The sequence below is a fragment of the Corythoichthys intestinalis genome, chromosome 3, assembly GCF_030265065.1.
Source record: "Corythoichthys intestinalis isolate RoL2023-P3 chromosome 3, ASM3026506v1, whole genome shotgun sequence".
Taxonomy (NCBI): Eukaryota; Metazoa; Chordata; class Actinopteri; order Syngnathiformes; family Syngnathidae; genus Corythoichthys; species Corythoichthys intestinalis.
The window spans coordinates 40,629,893-40,657,618 of NC_080397.1; positions in this window are offsets into that span (position 1 = coordinate 40,629,893).

The following is a 27,726-nucleotide window of genomic DNA, read 5'->3' on the forward strand; positions in this document are numbered from 1 at the left end:
AAAGCACACAGTGCCACTTTGTAGTGTGAGGTATGACCTGCTAAAACCCTCGGTTTGTTTGGATAGGGAAGAAACATGTACAGAAGGGAAGTAAAATGTAGGTACTTTTTAGACTTTAAAATAATATACTAGTATATAATCATCATCTAAAAAACAATAAACTGATTAACACAAATTTTGCTTGGCCTTATGTTATATTTATATAAAATGAATATATTTACCTAAATAATCAGTTTATATTCATCTTTACACCTCTTCTGTCTTATAAAGTTTGACTTATGGTAAGTGATGACTCTGGCACAAAGCAGGCAACCTATGTGTTTTCCAAACAAAAAGCATCACACTTAGTTCAGCATAGCCCAGGTGGTGGAGACATCTGAGAAATGGTTATGGGACATACCCATCTATCACAATCTGTCCCCTTTTTCATGGAAAATCCATCACTGGCGATTTTGCCGGGAGTCTCTTCTAATCCTTGGCTGAGGTAAACTCAGGTGGTTTAGGCTACAAGATATGTATTGCCTATGACTGTCGGGACAGCTGTTTGTCTACTGTTAAATTACTTGCATAATAATTATCGAATTTGCTGTGGAATAAAAATATCATAGATAAATAAAAATATTCATTTTAAATGCTCCTGATATATTTTATATTATTTAACAAATTTTACTAATATTTCTGAGTCCATTGTACCTTTTAAACTGCATAAACCCTATTGGATGTACCCAGTCTCTTAACACATTATTTTTATTCCTCACAGACAAGCAGTTGTTATCACCAATGTTGCATACCGTATTTTTCGGACTACACGTCGCACCTGAATATAAGTCGCACCAGCCATAAAATGCCCAACGAAGAGAAAAAAAAACATATATAAGTCGCACCGGAGTATAAGTCGCAGTTTTGGGGAAAATTTACTCGATAAAATCCAACACATAGAACAGATATGTCATCTCGAAAGGCAATTTAATCTAAAAATACAATAGAGACCAACATGCTGAATAAGTGTACAGTGCATGATCATTGAAATGCGAATTTACTGTCCTCACCAGGACGCTACAGCTCGGTCCTGGCTATACAGCGAGCTAAACTCCCAAATGAAGATGCTGGACGTCTGTATAATTTGCTGAATCAATTTCGTCCTCGATACCAAACAGGTTTGCATCAACATAAATAAATGATAATTAGGTGCTATTACAGCAATGACACAAACGGTTAGCATGCATTCGCTAGCATTAGCACATCGTTTAAACAACGACACAACTGGCTCTAAGTGTCCGATTGCAGGTGGAAAACACAACAACAACAACAGAAAAGATGATACACACAGGCGTATCTGTAGAGATATTTTACAAGCATAAACAATGAACTTAGGTTAGCAGCCGTGTTTCTCTCTCGCTAACTCACCCACTCACTCAGAGCTGCGTAGCTGTCTGTCTTTTTCTGGCATGTGAGCGCTCTTCTTCACGTAAACAAGTGCGAGTGCGCCCCCACGTGGGCGTGAAAGCGCCACAAACTAAAAGCATTCATTTTAATATAAAAAAGTTAATAATACAATTGAACACACATTGCCAAAGGCAGAACGCAAATGTGGCCATAGCTATTAAGAGTTATTCAGATAACTTCAGCATAAAGATCATGCTAACAAGTTTACCAAACCATCAGTGTCACTCCAAAACACCAAAATAACATGTGAAATGATATCATAATGTGTTAATAATTTAACGCATAAGTCGCTCCTGAGTATAAGTCGCACCCCCAGCCAAACTATGAAAAAAAATGTGATTTATAGTCCGAAAAATACGGTACTTATTTAAAAAAAATTTAGCAAGACAGAAGTCGGCCCGACCCGACCGTAAATAATCACACATAAGTCGCTCCAGAGTATAAGACGCACCCTCTGCCAAACTATGAAAAAAACTGCGATTTATAATCCGAAAAATACGGTAACTTGCAAAAAGTAAAAAGGTAGTTCGAAAAATACGGTATATATTATTTGTCTCTGTATAACGAGATGCTGTAGACAAAGGCATAATGATGACTTGATTTTAAAGGACTGCTTAGCCCTCTGTAGTTGTTTGGCATATACTTAGTCCATTGTTATTTTATCGTCATGTAATGTTTATTTATTTATTTATTTATTATTTATTTTAAAAATAAGCTTACAAAGTTATCACTGGAGACCATTTGATGGGATGTGAGAGGAAATCAGTGCACCCGGAGAAAACGATGCGAGTACAAGGACAGCATAGGCTGCAGATTGAGATCTTTCATTGATTTGAACACAGATCTCGTGACTGTGAGGCTTACTATTCCCAATGCTGTCAATTTTCATTAGCTTTAACAACGTATAATACAGTACACATCATATAAATTGTGATAATGGACATTGTGACCATGAGGAGATGTGGGCAATAAAATTTTAAAGGTCCATGTTGGAGTGTCGAGATCCACACCAACATGCTCATTTCAATTGTGTTCGGTACAGGGATGTTAGCTCTGTGTGAAGATATTTTTTGCGTTGTTTGTTAAAAATAAAATATAACAATTGGGTTTCTGTAAAGTTGGAATAATTACAGCATGCTGTATATAATATGTACATATGTAGGTGGCAGAAAACACTCAGGTAACTTGAAATTCCGCTCTGAGACCCCCAATTTGGCCAAATTTCAAAATTGTCCGATATGCATATGTGATACATCATTGGAAAGCTTAAAAATTCAATTTTCTGGGGGAAGAAAATTTTTGAAGAGGAAGGCATTAAAAAAAATAATAATAATAATAAACAGAAAAACTCTAACTCGAGGTGAGAGCACGCGAGAGCAGAATTTAAGACGCCACAATTTTAACGAGATATTATTGCGTACTTACCTTGTTCCGATCCAAAAACTCCATGTATCACCGAGTGTCAAGACACAGCTGTGAATGGCCACAGCCGGAATTTTGGGGGATTTTATGGGTGAAACATGGTATTATAACAAGGGTCGCGATGCAGCTTTCTTTGGTTCTATTATTTATCATGTAACATATCGGGGAAAATGCGAAAGTAACACAAAAAAAAAAAAAATACAATTAATCGATAGTTATGAGGTAGATATCTGTGACTTATTCACAAACGCCAAATTTTTCATTGTGACGTAATTTGTTTAAAAGTTTAAAATATGTGGGTGAATAATTTTTTGAAGTTTTTTTTTTTTTTTAAACTAAATATTAGACATCAATTAAGGATTCTAAGCTAAAAATGACAGACATTTAACAACAACAAAAATACAATTAATCGATAGTTATGAGGTAGATATCTGTGACTTATTCACAGACGCCAAATTTTTCATTGTGACATAATTTGTTTAAAAGTTTAAAATATGCGGGTGAATAATTTTTTAAAGTTTTTTTTTTAAACTAAATATTAGACATCAATTAAGGATTCTAAACTAAAAATGACAGAATAATAAATGTGCTTACTTACCTTCTTTTTATGGCTGTGTTGAAACAAAAGCGGTTGCGTGATGTCTGTAAATGGAGGTTTCCAGGGTAAAAGGGACAAATTAAAAATAGTTCGGGGGATTATTGCGCAATGAATCTGTTATGGCAGCATATAGACATATTGTTCTATCAAACACAACAGTTCTTTTGGCTTAAAATACAGCAGTTTATTTTAAAGAGGGGTGCAAGAGCAGAAACGACTTTTTCAGCCTTGTCTGTGTTTTCCGCCAGGTGTGTGTGTGGGGGTTTACACAAGGCCAAAAGGTCAACTTTAAGGCTTGCTCAAAATAAGATTTAAAAAAGTGAGTCAGTCTTGCTAAGAAGTACAAAAACAAATGAACCAAACAGAAATAATGATTACATCCATTCATCTCTATATTACGAATTTTTCATTCTGGATTAGGCTCTGTATTTACAAGATTGTTGTTAACAATAGACTTCTGCCATACACAATGGAGCAAGCAATCAGATTTCAAGTCTTTGTAACAGACTCTATTTCAAACTAGCGCATGACTAATAAGCATGTCAAAACCTTTCCTAATCTTTGTGAATGAAAGACAGTTTGTTTTGACAGATGATGCTCAGAGTTAATGAATTACATGTCAGCATTACAATAGGATTCATACCGAGATGAACATGCTGGGTAATGTAATCGTTTTGAGAATAGTCGGTTTTAATATAAAATCAGTTAATTGCTTTGGGCTTCATGCTGTTCTATCCAAGAAAAAAAAAGGCATTATGACTCTGTAGGTGGCACCAATTTGACAGGCCAAAAAGTAATGTCCGCAGAAAGACTTATAGCGCACATTCTATTGTGTGTGACTTAGGGTACCACACAGTTCATTTTCATGGTTTAAAGTTATCCTTCATATTCTAAAGGGAACCTCAGACTTAAAGACTTGTAGGCTCTAATAAGCCACAATTGTTCTCTTTTATAAAAATATGTTATTAGAAATACATTATATTGCCATTGACTTAAAAATATATTGTATTTAGTACATGTTTTGACCTACCGAGGGCGCCATGGTTTACACACGCAATGCACACTCGGGGTGATGATGCGGTTGGACTGGACTGGGAGAATAGCTGTGCTAGCTAGCAAGCGAAGCTAGTATGACAACTGGCATGATTTTGTCACATTCTGCTGCTGGTCAGATTGTTTTGTTACAGAAATGTGGGTAGAGTTCCGAACTTTGTATCTGCATCCAGTTACAGCTCATCAGCAATGTCTTTAAACCGATCCTAGGCGGCTTGCCGAGATATTGACTTACTACCATTTGACAGTTTGTATCGTTGCATCATTGCCTTGTTTTTTTCATTGGTCTGCCTCTCACCGCGGTTTTCCCTGTTTTTGTTATTGATCCTGACCTACTGTCACGGATCCTTTTTGTGTCTTCTTTTTCTCTATCGTGGTTTTTTTGTGTGTTCAATAAATACTTTTACGCAATTTTTACGTTATTATTGTCTGCTTGCCGTCTGAAGTTAGCCACGTTTTCTAATTCTGTGGTCAAGCCAGCCGCACTTTCTTTTAAGTTGTGTTTCCTTTTGGGTTTTACTGGACAGACAGACAACGCATGTGGGTTGCAATTGCTTCATAAGGAAAATCATGATCCTGACAACAAGTATAGTCCTGTGGTCTACGAGCTCATCTGTCGCACGGGAAACACGGGTTTGAATCCTGCTGGAAACCTTCATTTAATTGTTTTTGCTGCTCGTTTTGTGAAATATGTCCACGCATCGACGACCGTGCGATAGTACTGGGCATCGTCATTAGAAATGTCACATTTGATGGTGAAGTGGCAGCAGTGGCTTCTTTTCAAAACCCGTCGAAAAAATTTTGAGACCCTAACCCTAACCCAATAGAGGCATTTAATTGCGATGCACGTTTGAAGTGTTCAAGATCAATGTGTAAATTCACAAGCAGAACGCCACAGCTCGTTAAAATCAGGTGAGCCAACTGGTTCCACACTAAAGATGTCGGAGTTGGCAGAGAGCCAGATGCGCTCATCAAAGGAGCCAGATATGTCTCGCCAGCCACTTGTTCCTATCCCCTGAGTTAGCAATACTAAGATGCAATTCATGAACTTCAGGCCTTTTAAAATTGTAAAGAATCTTTCTATATTCTTCCATCTGAATACCAAGCAAGTGGCACTAATTATCCTACTAATTAACCAAATATTCAGAATGTTCAATTATCCATTTGTAAATGCCCTATTTGACCTATCTATAAGTTTTTATTAGGGCTTTTGTTCTGTCAACAATAAAATGTAAATCGGTTCCATTACACATTTCTACAACAGTACAAGACAATTTGCAAGGATGAAGCCTACTATAATGACAGAATGCAAATTACAAAACTGGAGAAGACTATTTACAGTGGCTACCAAATCAAGACAGATCGGCTATTTTTTTTCTTTAAACAAGTGGGTGGAGAAATTATTTACCTGACAGATTTTTAACAATAAATAGGACAATTTAATGTCTGGTCGTTAAAATCAACAAGATTGTTTTAGTGTATCAAAGTTGTAGGGCTTGACAATTTTAGTCACTAACAAATCTGAAAAGTTATTGACAATCCAATTGATCAACAATAGGTTCAAAGCCATAAAGCCTCTAAAAAAAATTATGAAATCGTTTTCAGACATGTTTTGGATAGTTCTGCTTGCCAGAGTAAGCCCTTTTCTTTACGGGTTGAATTAAATATAAATACATATGAATGCTGTATGCTTGTTTGGATTTGTCATACCTGAAACGAGAATAAAGAAACAAGAAGAAGAACATCACTCATGATGTCTTGGGCCTCAGAAAACGAGTTGTGAGAAAAGTGTGAACCATGACAATGTGAGCAGTATGAGTGACGTGGCCTCTGCCACTTGCTACAGATTGCTTTGCTAAGTGTCACATTTGCAGCTGCATAGACAAGGTGGGAGACTCAGACACCCATTTATTATAAAAGGAAGTGCACTTCAAAGAAGGCATGGTCTTTATAACTGTTGACTCAGCCTGTCAATTCGACCTTTTTGGCATCAGGATGATGCACAGGTGGCATAGGAGCTTTTGTGAAATGAACAATCTAAAAGCGTTCCAAGCAGGTCACATTCTTTTGCTTGGATCTTTTCTCTCAGGATGCCACCTACTTAATCATTTGCATATATAAAATAATTTGAGATGTGTCTATCATATGCATCAGTCTTTCTCAATACATCCTGCAAGTCTATGCAGTCTCACACAGAAGCAAGCCCAATGACTAGATTGCCAACCCATCCTCACATGCATGTGTGTGTGTGTGCGCGCGCGCATGCAAAAATTAATTTCATAACATACAAATCTTTAGTAAACATTACGACTCAAAAAAGAATAAAAAATCTGGAATCTAATTTAGCCCATCTGAATAGTGGCAGTCTTCTTGTTGAATACTTATTGAATATTCTCTCTAATTAAGAGTTCAGGGAATCCTTTCAACAGGCTGTAGTTTAGTTATTAAACTGCTCAAACAGAAATTCCAAAAGATGAAGTGAAGGCGTGATTGCATTTTCGATTAGAATTCCAGATTAGTAGTCAAAAATAGACGTACATTTTGAAATGGCATGCAGTGAGTGTCTTGGATAAATTGCTACTAGGAAATACAAATCATACTAGCCTTCCTCAACTACCACATTTTATATGTTAGGAATATGATTTTGAATGGCTGACTGACTACATGTGCCCCAGTATTGACTAGCAAGCAGTACATTGTGTGCACCCGGTCTCTCTTAACTAAATTACTGCTTCATTAATTTGATCAGTTATTATATTGAATATATGAAGATGACAACAATGTTGCATACCGTAGTTTTCAGACTATACGTCGCAGCTGAGTATAAGTCGCACCAGCCAAAAAATGCGCAATGAAAAGGGAAAAAAAACATATACAGTGCTGCTCGAAAGTTTGTGAACCCCACAGCGATGGTCAGATTTTTTGTAAAAAAAACTAAAATAACCTTATTAAATGTTAAGTTATACCCAAATCCACAATACTGACATTCCAAATAATGGACTGAAACAAAAGAAATAGTTATATTGTCATTCTTTATTTAACAAAAGTGGTTGATTTAAGAAAAACTCAGATATCATGTGTGCAAAAGTATGTGAACCCCTTCAGTTAATAGGATATTGCGCCTCCTTTTGCAGAGATTACCTCAACCAAACGGTTTCTGTAGTGACTAATCAGCCTCTCACATCTACTTTGGGGGATTTTTGCCCATTCTTCCTTGCAGAACGCAGTCAGTTGAGAGAGGTTTGATGGGCGTCTGGCATGAACTGCTCGCTTCAGGTCCCGCCACAGCATTTCAATGGGATTTAGGTCAGGACTTTGACTGGGCCAGTCCAGAACACGAATCTTCTTCTTTTTCAGCCATTCCTTGGTTGTATTGCTGGAATGCTTTGGATCATTATCATGTTGCATGATCCACCTTCTGCCAAGCTTTAACTTCAAAACAGATGGCGTCAGGTTATGTTCTAGGATTTGACAATATTCCTCAGAATTCATGATTCCCTGGACTATGTGGAGTTGTCCAGGTCCTGAGGATGAAAAGCAAGCCCAGATCTTGACATTCCCACCTCCATGCTTCACTGTTGGGAGAAGGTTCTTTTGGTGGTATGCAGTGTTGACTTTTCGCCAGACATGGCGGTTTTGGTTGTGACCAAACAGTTCAATTTTGCACCTACATCAGTTGATGAAAACTCTTTTTAATTTAGTCTCGACAACACAACTGTTAAAAAAACAAAAAAAAACTACTGAATTGATTGATTAGGAAATCAGGTTGAAATAATAGAAAATTCCAAAATGTTGAGGGGGTTAACAAACTTTTGAGCAGCACTGTATAAGTCACACTGGAGTATAAGTCGGGGGGGAAATGTATTTGATAGAATCCAGCACCAAGAACAGACATGTCATCTTGAAAGGCAATTTAAAATACAATAGAGAACAACAGGCTAAATAGGTGTACGGTATGTTAACATTACATGACGCCTGAAGTTAGATCGGGCCTAAAAAATCCGGCCTGCGGGTATCAAAGCCCGATGCAACCCGAGCCCGATCAATTAAATTGATTTGCTTGCCCGAGCCCGAAAAAACCCGAAATTTTATGTTTTATTTGTAGGCACGAACCCGAAAAAAAAATAATAAATTTTATGTTTTATTTGTGGGGACTCAGGAGAAGGAGGAAATGCGGGGATGCGATGCGTGGTTACGTTTTGTGTGATCACATTTGCGACAATGGTGCATATATGCATAACAATAACAAATTAAATCCTGTCTTTTGTAACAAATTCTCCCAGTTAAACAAGACTGTAAGATGGATATTCAATAAACATTTATATCTTTAATATTTGTGTGTCCTAACAAGCGAATAGTGGATTTGACATTTATTTGAATCTCCTCGAGTTGACAGGAGAAAAAGGCAAGTTTTCTCAATGTTTAACTAGTCTACATATTTTTATGATCATTATAAATGCATTTACACAACGAAATAACGCTGGGAAAGTTTGTTAAATATATTTCTTATATGAGACCAAAGTGCCACATTCATTTACATACAACGCAAAGCCGACACAGGTTTCCGTATAGCATCTTCAACAATCAATTTGAATCCTTTCCATATCCCACTCATACCGCAGTTGTTTGCTTTTCAAGTCCCCTGTCTATACTATACCATTATCTACTGCTTGCTCCGAGGTCGTCTTAAGTTTGTTTTTCACTCTTATAGCTGCACCATATCGAAAAAGGAATACCAGGATGCTCGCAGAAGAAGCAAGGGCGCGGGAGGGGAAGATTGAAAAGAGAGCCACTGCGTACACGTGCGCAGGCATGCACAGCGCCTTCTCTGTTTTATCCAAATTATCCATTTTATTTAACACCTATACATCGTATTAGTATAAATATATTAATATAGACTTATTTTTAAAAAAAGTTAGCGAGAGAGAAGTCGGCCTGACCCGACTGTAAATAATCACACATAAGTTGCTCCAGAGTATAGGACGCACCCTCTGCCAAACTATGAAAAAAACTGCGACTTATAGTCCTAAAAATACGGTAGTTCGCAAAAAGTAAAAAGGTTTAGCATTAAGATAATATTTTTTTCTTTTAGATCGTCATTGTTGGATCTTGTATTATGCACTGACTCAGGTTCAACTACTGAATCTAGCATGGCATATAATTGTGTTCTGTTTTGAGAAAGGGCCAGCTGCAGCTCGAGGGACAAACCAACTACGCCCCCTACTTTTAAAAATTAGGTTGGTTTCGATTGTGTGCAATACAGGGATGTTAGCTCCATGTATAGATACATTTTGTGTTGCTTGTTAATAATACAATATAAGAATTAATTTCCTGTAAAGTTAAAATAAATACAGAATGTTATGTGTCTATGACTTGCCAAACACCCAAGGAGGCCATTTTAAACAAGGCTAAAAATGAATGTGCATACTTTTCCGAAGTCTAATTGAAAGCAACGCTTGGTAAGTTTTCAGTTTTGGTTTATTTTAGGGACGCTGGTGGGATAACGCGGTAATAATTTGCCTTAAGGAAGACCGCGTTTCCCATGACGACCAGCGCACACCTGCGCAGTGTCATAAAATTATCAATTAATCAAAAATCAACCACTCGGTCGCCTGCAGATGGATTAAACAATATTTCTGTTTCCAGCAGCTGTGTGACGGTTGAAAAGCAGTGTTGGGCACGTTACTTTAAAAAAGTAATTAGTTATAGTTACTCACTACTTCTTCCAAAAATTAACTGAGTTAGTAACTGAATTACTCTATAGTAAAAGTAACTAGTTACCAGGGAAAGTAACTATTTCCGTTACTTTAAAAAGAAGTTGTTGTATGTCAAAGAATTTGAAATTTTCTCAGCAGTATTCAAGTCAGTTGAATAGAGAAGAACAGACAGGCAGTTGTGTTATAGAACCTTGTAATATTTATTGCACCTCACCAGCAACAGATTTATCCTTCACTTGAAGTGCAACAAAAATAAACAGATTTGAATTGCTTACCACAGATGTCGCAAAAGCTTTGAATGAATGAGCAGGGACAAACAGCCTTTCATAAGTCATAAGAAGTACGTGCGCTATTAGGCTCGAGTGTTTATGTCACAGAATGGGGGATCACGTGAGATTAGACAACAATGCAGCCATATTGGAAGCAGGTCTGGCTCGCTGACATTAAACTTTAACTTGCCAGTTCGATAAAGAGACAAACTCGTTACTAAGGCAAAGAACAGATATGTGATCAAACTTAAGGATCTGAACAATGTTGACTCTCACGAGCAAGCCGAAGACAAATGGAGTAAAGATGTCGACGGGCTTCCACAATTACGCGGAATGGACATTCTGCTGTATTTATTGTTTGATGTTTGTTACTAAACTCATCAGCGATTCCGAAATTACAAATCGCTACAAAACTATGAACAGTTTTGCTGCGGATGGGTGCAGGACCTGCACATTATGACCGTATCAAACGGCAACTCTATCGTTCTTGCAAAGGTAGGCTATGTGTGTTTACGCCAGCGAGTGAAAGCCGGGCCAATGTTTATTCTGTATTTACTGGTAGCCTTTCTTTTTTTTTTCTCCTCAGACAAATCTTTTTGTCTCTTGGTGCTCTGCCATCTATGCAGGATTCGAGCAAAAGCGTTCACATAGTCTTATCTTAGTCTTTATAATGAATAGTGAAAGTGACGGATGCTGTAAAGCACTAGGCACATTTGTATTTTTTTTTTTCTAGTGTGGCATGGTTCCTGCCACCCTCATCAAAGTTAATTAGTGACGGTGAAAGCGATACAGACTCCCTCAATATATAAAAAGTGTCATTCAACTAGCTGTCAGTCGACATATTATCATAATTGTTATGAAAATATTTTATAATGGTTGAAAAGTTACCTAGTGTTGCTTTAAGGATTGCTCAAAATATAGAAATAGGACATCAAAAGGTGAGTCAGACTTGCTTGGAAGTACAAAAACAAATATTCGCAGACGGGAGGGGACAGACTGTAAACAACACATTTTTTAATTGTTATGTAAATCTTGCTGTAGTGATCCAAACTGGGGAGAGGCAGGCAGAGTTCAAGGGAGAATCAGGTGTGGGGATCCGACGAGGGGCATGTAGAAACAAGTCCAGGGACTAAGAAAAAAATCATGAGCCGAAAATCACAGACAAAAAAATGTAAGCAAGGCATGATATAACTGACTGCAGAACTCGACAAGTTGATCGGGCAACAAGGTGAGGCGTCCACTGGCTTTTTAAGGCAGCTGATGGTTATAGCCTGCACCTGTTACTGCTCCACCTGTCTGACGTGCAACCTGTAATTTGAATAAAACATGCACACCATGCTGAGGTCTCAGGTGGGAGGGGGGGAAGCCCTCACACTAATCAGATCAAGCATTCGTCATCCGCCAACCTCTACCCCTGCTTTCAATGACCCTAACCGTTATATACAGGAATGAATAAATATATTCAAGGGCGTAGGTTTGTATAGGGACGGTAGGGACATAATACGACCAACTGTTCAGGATGCTCAAATTGTCCACACCACCTCATTTGCATTATATAACGAGTTCAGTTATGTCAGTAATTTAGATTGTCTTCCCATATGTTGTAAGGATAGAATAGACCCTACCATTTTGAATTAATTATTTTCATTATGTTCAGACTTACATTTATCCCTTTTACTTGCTGAATGTGCCAGTCCATTCTTTTCCCCTCAAACACACATTTGATTGGCTGATGACTTGACTCCTTCCGCCACACAGAAGCACACTTAGACCCACACTGCCACATTGACAGCCCGACAGGAATAGAACATGCTGCCGCCTCCTCCGCCCCCTTCGAAGAGGAGGAATATTAAAAGTTTTTTTTTTTTTTTTCAAGCAGCTGCTGTAAGTAATGTAAAAAGAAGTCAATGTTTTGGGGGTGGGGGAAACACCACTAATTTTGCTGCTGAAAGTCCGGCCTGCATCAGAGTTAGCATAGAATTTAACTTTCTTGCCTACAAAAATACTGTGGTCAGGCCAGCCTCCACAAGGAACTAAGAAGTCAGGCTAACCGTCCCTCATTTAGATCATTGTTTGTATTATGTGCATTACAGTAGTGCAACGCGGTGGCTTCAGAGTGCAAGTCCCTTTATTTATTAAAAAAAAAAAAAAAACGGAGAGCTATACAAGGTCCACTTCAGCGGGACACTAACATGAACATGAACTGACATGAAAAAAAAAAAGTCTATGAAATGAAATCACACATCAGAATTTCATGAGAGTACTTTGGTTCGAGTCTTGGGGTAGTCTAGAATGCCTCAGATGTGGACCAGTCCTTGGATATCTGATTTTTTTTTCTCATTATTTTTTTTCCCAAATCATTTTTAAATTGCAATACTTGTTTAGTTTAGTTTAGTTTAGTTTAGTTTAGTTTAGTTTAGTTTAGTTTAGTTTAGTTTAGTTTAGTTTAGTTTAGTTTAGTTTAAGTCTGGGGGTACTCCAGTGTCCCCCAGAAGTGGACCTATTCTTGGAAACCTCCCCGTTTTTTAAATAAAGGGACTTGCACTTAAAAATGTTTCTTTAGCGGATGTTGATTCAAACTAAGGTTTGAATCGAACATTGTATCACCTGAACCAATACAAAGTTAGTCTAAGCCAGTACTTCTCAAATGGTGGGGCGCGCCCCCCCAGGGGGGCGCAGAACGATGCCAGGGGGGGCGCGAGTGACCTCGGGGAACATGCTTTTTTTTTTTTTTTTGCCGTACTAGAATAAAGTGTACTTGCACATCCACTCCGTGGGTGGCAGTGGCGCTCTCATTTTCAAAGTGCGTGCAGTATTTTTGAAGTAAGCAAGAGCACACGGAAGAGACTCATGCAGAGCTGGACTCACGCAGCGACCCGCTGTCTTCTTCGGTTCTCACGTGTCCGGCCGAGAAGTGCCGTTTTCGGCTTGGGATCGTCACGACCACCGCCCTCACCTACAGTTCTCCCTCGGCCGCCGAGAATGCGCTTTTTTCGGGCCGTTTGCCTTTGACTTTTAATATAGTGGCAAATGAGGAAAGACCACTGTTTACTGAGTCTAAAAATGATTATAGCGGAGAAGCCAAATCAGTTAAGATGCCACTTAAAGACATTAGACCTCAATCTCATTGATAAGCCGCTTGATTGTTTTTCAGCGAAAACGTGCCGAATATTGCCAATTGTCACAATCGTCCTGCTTTGTCAGTGTTATATCAGTAAACCAGTGAGCACTGTGGTGAATCAGCGAAAATAAAAACTTCCCTTCTGTCCAAAGACCTTTTTCCCCCCTTCTATTCAGTTTTGTTTTTTTTCGGTCAAATTTTTTGGCATGTTGTCCTGAAGAGTAAATGTTTCTAATCAATTTGAATTTGTTATTATTTACTGATTTTATTATATTTTATTTTTCAGTATCAAATGGTCAAAAATGTACCTTGAGTGTATTTTTACAGTTTGGATGTGACTTTTTTTTCAGGCAAATTGATGCGCGTTAAGTCTTTTCTGTTACAAGCAACACAATGTTAAAAAAGTTATACTTTATTATAAGTTGATCTATGTTACTTTTTTTCTTTAATAGAAAAAAAAGGACACAATGTTAGGCTGAGGCGTACTTATAATAGTAATATAGACGAATGATACTATTTACAGTGGCGGCAGAGAGTTGGGGGGGCGCGAAACATTTACGTCTTCCTTGGGGGGGCGTAACAGAAAATAATTGAGAAGCACTGGTCTAAGCCAGTGTTTTTCAACCAGTGTACAGTTGTACACACTAGTGTGCCGCGAGAAATTATCTAATGTCGCATTCATATAAGAACATAATGTCATGGCTCTCTTGAGTTTCCAGTTATTTCGACAAACTCAGATTTTTCTCCGATAGAGTGATTGGAACAGATACTTCTTTGTCACAAAAAACATTCATGAAGTTTGGTTCTTTTATGACTTTATAATGGGTTAGCAGAAAAAGTGATCAAATCTGCTGGGTCAAAAATATACATACATGGACCTGAAAAAGTGAATCATTGACTTGAACAAGACAGGAAAGTCACTTGGAGCCATTTCAAAGCAGCTGCAGGTCCCAAGAGCAACAGTGCAAACACTTGTTTGTAAGCATAAAGTGCATGGCACTGTTTTGTCACTGCCACGATCAGGAAGAAAACGCAAGCTATCACCTGCTGCTGAGAGAAAATTGGTCAGGAGGGTAAAGATTCAACCGAGAATCACCAAAAAAGCAGATCTGCCAAGAATTAGAAGCTGCTGGAACACAGGTGTCAGTGTCCACAGTCAAGCGTGTTTGGCATCTCAATGGACTGAGAGGCTGCTGTGCATGAAGGAAGCCCTTCCTCCAAAAGCGGCACCTTAAGGCTCGACTGAAGTTTGCTGCTGATCACATGGACAAAGATAAGACCTTCTGGAGGAAAGTTATGTGGTCAGACGAAACAAAAATCAAGCTGTTTGGCCACAATGCCCAGCAATATGTTTGGAGGAGAAAAGGTGAGGCCTTTAACCCCAAGTACACCATGCCTACCGTCAAGCACGGTGGTGGTAGTATTATGCTGTGGGGCTGTTTTGCTGCCAATGGAACTGGTCCTTTACAGAGAGTAAATGGGAAAATGAAGAAGGAGGATTACCTTCAAATTCTTCAAGATAACCAAACGTCATCAGCCCGAAGATTGGGTTTTGGGCGCAGTTGGGTGTTCCAACAGGACAATGACCCCAAACACACATCAAAAGTGGTAATGGAATGGCTAAATCAGGCTAGAATTAAGGTTTTCGAATGGCCTTCCCAAAGTCCTGACTTAAATCCCATTGAGAACTTGTGGACAATGCTGAGGAAACAAGTCCATGTCAGAAAGCCATCAAATTTAACTGAACTGCACCAATTCTGTCAAGAGGAGTGGTCAAAGATTCAACCAGAAGCTTGCCAGAAGCTTGTGGATGGCGACCAAAAGCGCCTAATTGAAGTGAAAATGGCCAAGGGACATGTTACCAAATATTAGCGCTGCTGTATGTATATTTTTGACCCAGCAGATTTGATCACTTTTGTCTGTTCACCCATAATAAAGTCATAAAAGAACCAAACTTCATGAATGTTTTTTGTGACAAAGAAGTATCTGTTCCAATCACTCTATCAGAGAAAAATCAGAGTTGTAGAAATAACTGGAAACTCAAGAGAGCCATGACATTATGTTCTTCACAAGTGTATGTAAACTTTTGACTACGACTGTATATATATATATATATATATATATATATATATATATATATATATATATATATATATATACAGTGCCTTGCAAAAGTATTCGGCCCCCTTGAATCTTGCAACCTTTCGCCACATTTCAGGCTTCAAACATAAAGATATGAAATTCAATTTTTTTTGTCAAGAATCAACAACAAGTGGGACACAATCGTGAAGTGGAACAACATTTATTGGATAATTTAAACTTTTTTAACAAATAAAAAACTGAAAAGTGGGGCGTGCAATATTATTCGGCCCCTTTACTTTCAGTGCAGCAAACTCACTCCAGAAGTTCAGTGAGGATCTCTGAATGATCCAATGTTGTCCTAAATGACCGATGATGATAAATAGAATCCACCTGTGTGTAATCAAGTCTCCGTATAAATGCACAAGCTCTGTGATAGTCTCAGGGTTCTGTTTAAAGTGCAGAGAGCATTATGAAAACCAAGGAACACACCAGGCAGGTCCGAGATACTGTTGTGGAGAAGTTTAAAGCCGGATTTCGATACAAAAAGATTTTCCAAGCTTTAAACATCTCAAGAAGCACTGTGCAAGCCATCATATTGAAATGGAAGGAGCATCAGACCACTGCAAATCTACCAAGACCCGGCCGTCCTTCCAAACTTTCTTCTCAAACAAGGAGAAAACTGATCAGAGATGCAGCCAAGAGGCCCATGATCACTCTGGATGAACTGCAGAGATCTACAGCTGAGGTGGGAGAGTCTGTCCGTAGGACAACAATCAGTCATACACTGCACAAATCTGGCCTTTATGGAAGAGTGGCAAGAAGAAAGCCATTTCTCAAAGATATCCATAAAAAGTCTCGTTTAAAGTTTGCCACAAGCCACCTGGGAGACACACCAAACATGTGGAAGAAGGTGCTCTGGTCAGATGAAACCAAAATTGAACTTTTTGGCCACAATGCAAAACGATATGTTTGGCGTAAAAGCAACACAGCTCATCACCCTGAACACCCCATCCTCACTGTCAAACAAGGTGGTGGCAGCATCATGGTTTGGGCCTGCTTTTCTTCAGCAGGGACAGGGAAGATGGTTAAAATTGACGGGAAGATGGATGCAGCCAAATACAGGAACATTCTGGAAGAAAACCTGTTGGTATCTGCACAAGACCTGAGACTGGGACGGAGATTTATCTTCCAACAGGACAATGATCCAAAACATAAAGCCAAATCTACAATGGAATGGTTCAAAAATAAACGTATCCAGGTGTTAGAATGGCCAAGTCAAAGTCCAGACCTGAATCCAATCGAGAATCTGTGGAAAGAGCTGAAGACTGCTGTTCACAAACACTCTCCATCCAACCAAACTGAGCTCGAGCTGTTTTGCAAGGAAGAATGGGCAAGAATGTCAGTCTCTCGATGTGCAAAACTGATAGAAACATACCCCAAGCGACTTGCAACTGTAACTGGAGCAAAAGGTGGCGCTACAAAGTATTAACGCAAGGGGGCCGAATAATATTGCACGCCCCACTTTTCAGTTTTTTATTTGTTAGAAAAGTTTAAATTATCCAACAAATTTTGTTCCACTTCACGATTGTGTCCCACTTGTTGTTGATTCTTGACAAAAAATTAAAATTTTATATCTTTATGTTTGAAGCCTGAAATGTGGCGAAAGGTTGCAAGGTTCAAGGGGGCCGAATACTTTTGCAAGGCACTGTATATATATATATATATATATACATATACATATTTATATTGTAATGTCCGTAACTGCGTGCAGGCCTTTGAAGGGGCCATCAGACTGCAGAGTGGTGACATAGCGGAAAGCATGCAAAGAGGGAGGGAGAACGGCGTGTTAGCGAAGTTAGTGGTCGCATGTTGTTGATGCCACTGTTATTTTGTTTATTATTTCCCATTGTTGCCACAATAAAGTGGGAACTTCATCACCGACTACTCTCCTTTCTATTTCCCCATTCGGGGCTATTACAATATTTTTGTTTACGTCGAGTTGCAGTAGGACGGAAGGAAGGAGTAGGTAGAAAGTTCTCGGTCGTGTGAAGATGAGCCAAGTATTGCATGTGTCCCATTCAAAAGCTGCTCGGATTTCTAGCCATTAACGACCTTGTTGTCCGCGACAATGTGGACCCCAGCACGTCTACTGCACATCATTTGGTTCGTGTTTTATTTTATTTTTTATTCCAACACATTGTTGAGAACAGCAAGGGGGCTAATGGCTAAAAATCCCAACAGTTCTTGAACGCGACACGAGCAGCTATGCATTCAGCGCCATGGTAGCAAGGAAGCTTAAACGTAATCTCCAAACAAAACACCCGTCGCTTCAAAACAAGTGGATGGACTATTTTGTTCGCCTTCGTGAAAACACAGAGAAACAGGCAACTTTTTTTATAAAAACTACAAAGGTAAATGAGAAAGCCCTCAAAGCCAGTTACCTTGTTGCTAAATCCAAAAATTCCCACACCGTGACAGACATTAATTAGTACTATCTGCAAAGCCATTGTCTGCGAGATGCTCGGCCTGATGTGATCAAAGACATTGCTCAAGTCCCACTGTCTGATCATTCTGAGCTTTTTCAAGCCTAACTGCTATAAAAAATAAATAAATAAATAAATAATAGAAACAGGAAGACTGAGAGCTGTTGAAGAATAAGGATATCGACTTTGTGTTCATCTTAACAGGCTCAAGTTTCACACTGAGTAAGTATACATCCTGAGAAATTATTTTATAATTAATTATGCTGTACAGAAAATAATTTTGGAACATTTGTGGTGTGCCGCGAGATTTTTTCCAATGTAAAAACGTGCCGTGAGTCAAAAAAGGTTGAAAAACACTGGTCTAAGTCAATACAGATCATTGCAAAAATAAATATAAATTAATTGATAGGCAAAATTTTCGCCTATCAATTAATTAGGTTCATATTCGTGAGAAATTTTCAATTTCAATAATCTGTTTGGTCGTATTCATGTCCCGTCCCCAGCAAAAAGTGTTATACTGTTATATCGTCCCTACCAATGTTGAGACCAAACCTACACCCTTGGATAGGTAGCACCTTTTAATTAAGAACCTGATTACCCACGATTCACTGCAAACTTAACTACAAGGGTTTGAGCCCTAAAATTAACTGGTCTTCCTTATAAATGCAACAATATAATATTTCTTTAACCCCAAACTTAATTAGATTTCGGTATATTATGATTTATATAATCGTATTAAAAATGTAACTATATCACTTTAAATGATTAATATAACTCATTCTGAAATTAATTAGACGCTGGAGGAATGTTTTTAGTTAGCCACAATTCACTCTAAACTTAACTCGAGGTTTGAGCCCTAATCTTAACTAGTCTTCCTGATAAATAGAAAATTTTACTGTATATTTCTTGCTCTAAATTTAGACGTTGCAACATTATGATCTGTACAATTATATTGAAAATGTAACTATATGACATTATAGGTTTAAAATATCTAGTTCTAAATATAGATAGCTCTTGTCTCTTGCTTTCAACGACCAATCAGATCAAGCGTTCGTCATCAGCCAACCACACCCCCTGCTTGAGTACTTCGGGTTGCAGCTGGACCTCCTTGTCAGTTTTCAAAAGACTCCAGTGCAGTTTACTGAGGATGCATCAACGATTTTCCAAAATTTCTCACAAATACCTAAAAGAAGTTGCTTCGTTTCATTGAGTATTACCTGTACTATTTCAATTATCTAACATAAAAAAGGGACTGCGGAAAGTGGGTGCAAAGGATGTCATCCTGCATTTATGAGACCTTGAAAGCATTGTGAAGGGCATCCAGCACTCTGCACTTACAGAGTGGATATAAAATGTCTACACGTGCCTGTTCAAATGCTTGCTTTTAGTAGTCTAAAGGAAACTGAGATCAAAAGAAAGCATTTCAAAGCTTTTTATTTATTCAATTTTTTAAATTTATTTATTTATTTTTATTTTTTTTTACAAAAAAGGTGACCTGCTAACCTGTAGAACCTCATTTGAAATATAAAATTTTTTTAATACAAGTACCGTATTTTTCGGACTATAAGTCACAGTTTTTTTTCATAGTTTGGCATAGTCTTATACTCTGGATCGACTTATGTGTGATCATTTACGGTTAGGTTGGGCCGACTTTTTTTTTTTTTTAAATAAATATATATTCATATATTTACACTAAAACGATGTAAGGATGTTAAAGAAAATAAATAATTTGGATAAAACAGAGAAGGCGCTGTCCATGCTTGCGCACATGAATGTAGTGGCCCTGCTCTCTTTTCAATCTTCCCCTCCTGCCCTGGCACCCTCCTCGAGCATCCTGGTATTTCCTTTTCGATATGGAGCAGTCAGGAGTGAAAAACAAACTAAAGAAAGGGGAATTGAAAAGCAAACAACTGCGGTAGGAGTGGAATAGGGAAAGGACTCAAATTGGTGCGACTTATACTCAGGTGCGACTTATAGTCCAAAAAATATGGTAAGTAAAAATAACCAGAGCTGTTGTAGTTGAACTCCCTGTTAACTGCAATTGGGTATGGAGTTGTGTGATGGTTAAAGGTCCCGCTAATTAACCCTAGATAGTGTAGGTTCAGATGTTCTAGTGCTTTTTTGGAATCACTCATTATTGCCACAACCGAATGTCGGTTATGGCTTTTTATTTTTTCCCTAACACAAAAACCTGGCATTTGGACATTGGTGAAAAAGACTATTTTATACATTATACAATGTAGTGATCAACAAGAAAAAATGCGGTAAACATCTCTGGTGCTTTTCTTTCTGTATGTGCAACAGCTTAAGTTTCTGAATAGAACATGAGCATGGCCGTGGAGTGCTAGAAAGAATAATGACAGGCTTGTTTACAAGTTTCGTGTTGTTAGACTTGAGGTAAACTTGTTCACTTTATGTAGTGTTTTGGTCATTAATCTTGGTGCATTGTGCAGACAGTAACTTCCCCTTCCATTTTATTTATCATAGCTTGTCACAGGGGTCTCATTTTGCTTTCCATCTACCGTTGTAAGAATTCACTTCTTTTCGTTGCCTTGGGCTGTACATTGGTTTGAAAGTGACACGTATCTTCAACTGTGTAACTGTACATATTTCTCATTATGTGCAATATGTATGAATCCACATCAACATGTCGAAGATGTGAAATGTCATTGCTTTTAGTAAGAATATTTTACAGTTCTAAATGATAAAAGTATTTTCGTTAATGGTAGCACAGACTTGTGAAGGTAGATAGCAACTCCCTAAGAAAAGCCTTGTTACTCAAGTTTTGCAAGCATTGCATTCATTTCCATGCTTACAAACTACGATCCAAATGTGAAAATGCAAAACAGAGTGAATTTAATGATTTGATTCAGGCAAAGTGAACAATTATTATGTATGCCGATTAGTTTGACCTATCCTAAATCAGATTGTATAGTTTTTAGTAGAGGCATGCGAAATTTCCGATTCTTAGATTATTCGCGATTCGGCCGTGGAAGATTCGAGAACGATTCACAAATATCCAAATTCCGATTATTGAATTATACCAGGTAAAGCGGAAGTAAAACACAGTCAGCACGGTCTTTGGGACTCAATGAGGAACGGACCGAGAGTAAATATCATGTTCAACTCATGCCGCTAGATAAAAAAACAATCATACCTGACTGCGGCTGACAGCCGCTACAAACAACGCCCAGTTGCTAGTTGCTACAAACATACGGCTACAGTAGATATCATATATATGTATAACTAGATGCAAAATGACAGACGACGTTGGTGTTACAACATGTATTATTGAACAGAGATGCGTATTGACAGACTTTCCGGCGTAAGTAAACAGCTGCCATCTTAAAGCAGTAGACCTCTCTAGAAGGCTCTGTTGTAGCGAACCTAATTAACTTTTTATCTAAAATACTCCTAAATCGGCAGAATCTTGTCTTGAATCTATCTTTAAATATTGAAATAGTTTTAAAACTTTGACAAAAGTAGACAGAAGGGAAATTATGGAATAACAGGAGCAATTTTAACATCTGTAACAGTTGATTCACAACATTAAATTAATTGAATGTAGTTTAAAGCTGCTGATACAGAAGGGGGACAGGAGTTTTTTTATTTACTGTTATTTTTGTATATTTGTTTACTGTTATATGTTAACTTGATACTGAAATAGTAGTTTGGTTTAGCCTGAGAGGATTTTTGAACAATTTTGGAACTAATGTACAAAACATAAAAAAAAAAAACAAAAAAAAAAAAAGGGGGGGGGGGGGTGCATCAATAATCATTTTATAATCGAATCGGAGCCTCTGAATCGTAATCGAATCGTTAGGTACCCAAAGATTCCCAGCTCTAGTTTATAGCATTGAAACCAACAGAAACAAATGTCTTCTAAACAAGTAATTGCGTTAAAGAACACATGAAGTGGCAAAAAGTGTCTTGCAAATTTAACACGTACAGCACAGAGAAGAGTGTCGTGAGCAGTGTTGTCACTAACTCGTTACTAAATAACGCGTTACTGTAATCTGATGTTTTTTTCATCTTTTAATGTAACGCATTTATTTTTCCAAAGTTGGCGGGGTTTAATAGTCAGTGGAGTTGATTTCAACAAATTCCACACAGTTTGTCAGTTATTTGTTAGTTTCACTGCTCCGAAGTGGCTAAGCTAGCACGAGTCAGTTGTGGTTGAAATCAACTCCATCAACTAATTAAACCTCCGCTAACTCGAACATTAAGCCTTATGTGAAAAATTCTGATCATTCCCTTTGAATTCAATAAACGGAAAGTCAGTTACATGCATACATACATTTTTTCTGTTGTCATTCTTAAGTTGAGGTGGCACAGTGAGAAAAATTGGTAAAAAGTGGAATCAGTAATTAAATTACTTTTTCAAGTAATCTGTGACACTAGTTATGAGGTCTGCAAATTTTGAATGAATGACTAATGACCCAGTATATAACAGAACTTGTACAACAGAAGATGGACTTGTCCTTCTGTTAAACTGCTAGACTGAGTTCCTCTTGTATTTTTAGTCTGGGTTCCGTGTCCTTCCAAAATATAAAAAACCTCACAAACCTGAATTTATTGGACCAGTTCAGATAGAATAATTTTTTTACAACGGGTGTGTCCAAACTATGGCCCACGGGCTATTTGTGGCCTATGACACAGTTTTTATTGGACTGCAGCAAATAATGAAAATTTAATTAAGCTGGTCACTTAAATGGTGCTTATTTACAGTTCAATTACTCAATTAAAATGAAAAGAAACTTTTACCACATGTCTTAAAAGAAGCTTTTACCACATGTCAGGAGAAAAAAATGTCATACAGAAAGTAGAGCCGGGCGGTATATCGAAAATTTACGAAAATTCTTCACGATGACCGACATAATTTTGACCATGTGGGTGAATTCGGTAATTTAATAAAACAAGAATATATAGTGTTATCATCCCGCTTTGACTCTGTGTTGTTCGGCTATGTTCATTCATTCCCCTTTCAGAAAGCAGTCAGTGTGCTTACGTATGAAGTCACGTGTTTATCAGGAACTCAAACAAACAGAAGCCCGTTAGGCTAACGCTAGTGGCTAACGCTAGTGGCTATCGCTACAAGCAAACGTGATGGAGTCGGGTTTAAGGGAGATTTGCCAAACTTTCACCTGACATTAACTAGACTCTTGGCGGCCTCCAAACAGGCTTTCACCCGCTTTCCTCCCTAGTTCTCACGATTTCAGGAGAGGGTGCTTTCTACTGGTAGCTAGAGCACAGTCTAACCCTAGCGGCTAATGCTATAAAATGAACGTGATGGAGTCGGATAGCAGCTCTAACCTTGTCAAAACGGCTGAACTTAATGAGTAGATTAGGCACAGACTGCATCAAGCAATTAGTATCTCATGTTATTTTGTATCTGTGTTTGTAAGTGTGATTTCTTTGATATCTTTTACGAGGTAAAGCATGCAGCATAACTTATAATGCAACAGTGAAGCCTATAATATGACGGTTTAATGGCCACAGCTAATTTTCCGTATGTGCTTGCTTCATTCTATGTCATTACTGCCATGATTAAATCTTAAATGTTTCATTGGCAAAACAGCAATAAAGCTTTAATGTGTGTGTGTGTGTGTCTGTGTGGGGAGTGCATATTTGCGTGCATGTATTAAAAAATTCTCTGGAGAAAAAACCTGAAACCTCGAAGTAAACACTTGTGTTGAGTAACTACGTCACAGCTGCCATTAACAATAAGTTGTCTGTTTGAAGTGTTTTGTTCAAACTGTAAGTCATTTGTGTTACAATGACATGTTTGCACAGTCGTTGTATTCATTTTTATAATGTTGTACATTGTTCAAGTCATACAAGCTGTTAGAAATGTTCATACTTGAATTCTTATGGTTTACAAGAATGTTTTTATATACTTAATGTTTAGACTGCATGTACAATTGTTTAATTATGTTCAATTGAAATCTGGTAAACAAATCAACGAGAAACAGTTAATTTGTATTTCACGCATTGATTCAGATTTTCAAATTACATAAAAGTCCGCTTGGGCGAATTTATCGTCATTTATCGTTATCAGGGTAAATCTGCTCAATTTACCGTGATACGTACTTTAGTTAAAGGTAAGATTTAAAAAAAGGTGGGAAAATTCATCAAAGAAATCTACGGAAAGTGTGTCTGTTAGATTCGCTATGAAGATGTTGCTATGATAAAAGAGTATAATGTCTGTCGGCATTTACACAGATTATTGTTTAATATGCTGTTTTTGACAAGCGCTAAAAAAAATAAAATTTAAATAACATGTATAAGTTAAACTAACCCATGTTTGAAAAAATAGCAGTACTGCAGTGATGGACAACAACCTGATGTCGTACAAATTATGCAGAAGGACTGTTGAGTCTACCACAATGTGGGAGCAGGCCAGTGTGGAAGAGAATAATTGTGCATCAACACAGTGATAACTGGACCGTGTGTGACTATCTATGCCCTTACTTGTTGTTCAACACACCTTGCTTAACTGAAATAAATTACCTCCTTTTACTATTTGTGCCAAGTGCTATGTTTGGGTCACTTCTGTCTTGTTTATTTGGCTTCACAAATAATTGAAGACGAGTGCAGGATGACAAAACAAAAATATAGATTACAAATTTCGGTGTTTAAATCTCGAGACTAAGGTTTCGTGAGGCCACCTGGCTGGAGCAAACACAAAAGGAAAGTCGATATAAACCCCTTTTCAACATAAACTGCTGTAAATCTTACACTTAATTAAAAGAACCTCAATTTACTACTCTTATCTTAAGTAATCATGATAACCAACAGGGATGCTAAAACTCATTAGTGGCATTGATTTGGTTATGGATTTTAATCAGCAATGTTGTAGGGAAAACATAAGAAAAATGCTCCCCCTTATACAAGAAAGCTTTTGCAATGGTATTGTATTGGTGGTGTGCATGTTGTAAAGATAATTGTCAACAAATTAAATGTGTATATATATATTTTTTGTGGTTCATCTCATGTCATATTTAAGATACTTTTGCATGCTCTGTTTGATTTGCCCAATTAAAGGGTTTCCACTGAGAACCACATACAGGAAAAAATTGAAAGAAGCAGGTGCCATTTGACCTTTCTCACACTTTTAAATATATTCTAATTAAACAAAAAAAAAATCTAAATAAAACGCTATGTCACCGCTTTATTTAATAATGTGCCATTCGCACATTTAATGCTTAAGCGTAATCAGAGGTGGGTATTAATGTGTTACATTTCCTCAGTTACATTTACTTGAGTAACTTTATCAGAAAAATGTACTTCTTCGTAGTTCTACCACGCAATTCTTTTTACTTTTACTTGAGTAGATTTGTGAAGAACCACTACTCTTACTCCACTACTTCTGGCTACTCTAGAGTCGATACATTTTTCATCTTCATTCTACATATTGACTTTATTTTTGCCGGAGATGCTGACAGTGAGAGTCTCAGTTTTACCAATGAGATGTCGGACCAATAATCACATGACCCCTTTATACCAAGGTTAGGTTAGCAGCACCCAAGGACTCACAGAGCAATGTTTCTCATTTTAAAAATAACATAATCACTTACTTGTACCGGTATACATTAATAACTATTTATTAATGCACTAATGGATATCTGAATTCATGTTATGTATTATATATATATATATTATATATTATAACCTGACCTTAAGTATGGTATTATTTCACGTGAACGTACCTCATACGTATTACTTATCCTTAATTAACCATTACTGAATGTTTCTTGGACCCTTATTGTAAAGTGTAGCACTCGTATCCCTTAACTAAGAAATTATAAATGCTTAAGTTCCCCCCTCTTAACCTTTATTAACCATTGCTGAATGTTTTTTGGACCCTTATTGTATAGTGTAGCACATGTGTCCCTTAACTGAGAAATTATAAATGCTTAAGTTAACCCCCCCCCCCCCCCCCCCCCTTAAGCTTTATTAACCATTACTGAATGCTTTTTGGACCCTTATTGTAAAGTGTAGCACATGTGTCCTTTAAATGCTGAAGTTAACAAACCCTAACCCTAAACCCTATCCCTATATAGGCCTATACATATTTTTAATTTTACCAAACTATTAGTTACTGTCTGGTTATGCATTAACTAATGCATTAACAAATGTGTTAACCCATGTTTATTAATATATTAATAAATGTTAGATAAGCAATTATGTTCATTATTGTAATGTTACTTAAACCTTAGTTATTGTCTTAAAATGCATTAACTAATGAATTAACTCATGTTAATTAATATATTGATAAATGTTAGATAAGGAATTAAATCATTGCCATGTTACTTAAACACGAGTTATTGTCTAAAAATTTATTAACTAATGTTAATTAAGGGACCTTAATTGTAAAGTGTTAACAAAAAAGTTTTAAAAATCGGACATTCTAAGCAGTTACTCACAATGTTACTCATTACTTGAGTATTCTTTTCAACGAATACTTTTTTATTTGTACTTAAGTAAATTTTTGGATGACTACTTTTACTGTTGCTTGAGTAATATTATCTAGAAGTAACACTAATCTTACTTGAGGTGGAAAAGCGCTATATAACACCATTTACCATTTACCATTTGAGTAAAAAAATTTAGCCACTCTACCCACCTGTGGGTTGGCGTGGCTCAGTGGTAGAGTAGTTGTCCCCCAACCCAGAGGTTATGGGTTAAATTCTCCGCCCTGATGAACTAGTCTAAGTGTCCTTGAGCAAGAAACTGAACCCCACGTTGCTCCTAGTGCTGCGCAGTGTTGTTAATCTTACTGAAAAAAAGTAATTAATTATAGTTACAAATTACTTCTCCCAAAAAGTAATTGCGTTAGTAACTCAATTACCTGAATGTAAGAGTAATTAGTTACTTGGCAAAGTAATTGGTGATAATTACTTTTTTTTTCCCCCTCAAAAAAAAAAAAAAAAAAAAAAAAAAAAAAACATTGGCCACAGTATGTGAAGTTTTTTGTGAAGGTTTTTGGTACAATTGGCCCGAGCCCAATTCTGTACCCTAATTTACCCTTTACCCTGAATCAACTGTTAAAAGTTGTTAAAATTGCTCCCATTATTGCATTAGTTCCCTTCTCTCTACTTTCGACATATGAAAGTTTTAAAACTGTTTCATCATTTAAAGATAGATTCAATTCAAGATTTTGCCGATTTAGAAGTATTTTAGATAAAAAGTTACTTAGGTTCGCTAGGAAGGTTCTCTACAACAGAGCCGTCCAAAAAGTCTATTGCTTTAAGATGGCGGCTGTGTACTAATGCATCTAGTGCCCTGTCTGTCATTTTGCATCTAGTTATATCTATATACAGTATATGTGATATCTACCATGTCTATCATATCTACCATAACATGCGTGCATAGTTTGTAGGCTATCGGCTACAACATGTATTATTGGAGCTACCTAGCATCGCGTTTGCTCGGCGTGACAACTTTCTTGCCTCCTCCCCACTCCTGCTCTGCTCTGTCGTCTCGGTGAGTCCGTCTCCCTCAGACTTTTCGACCAATATAATAACGCATAGTA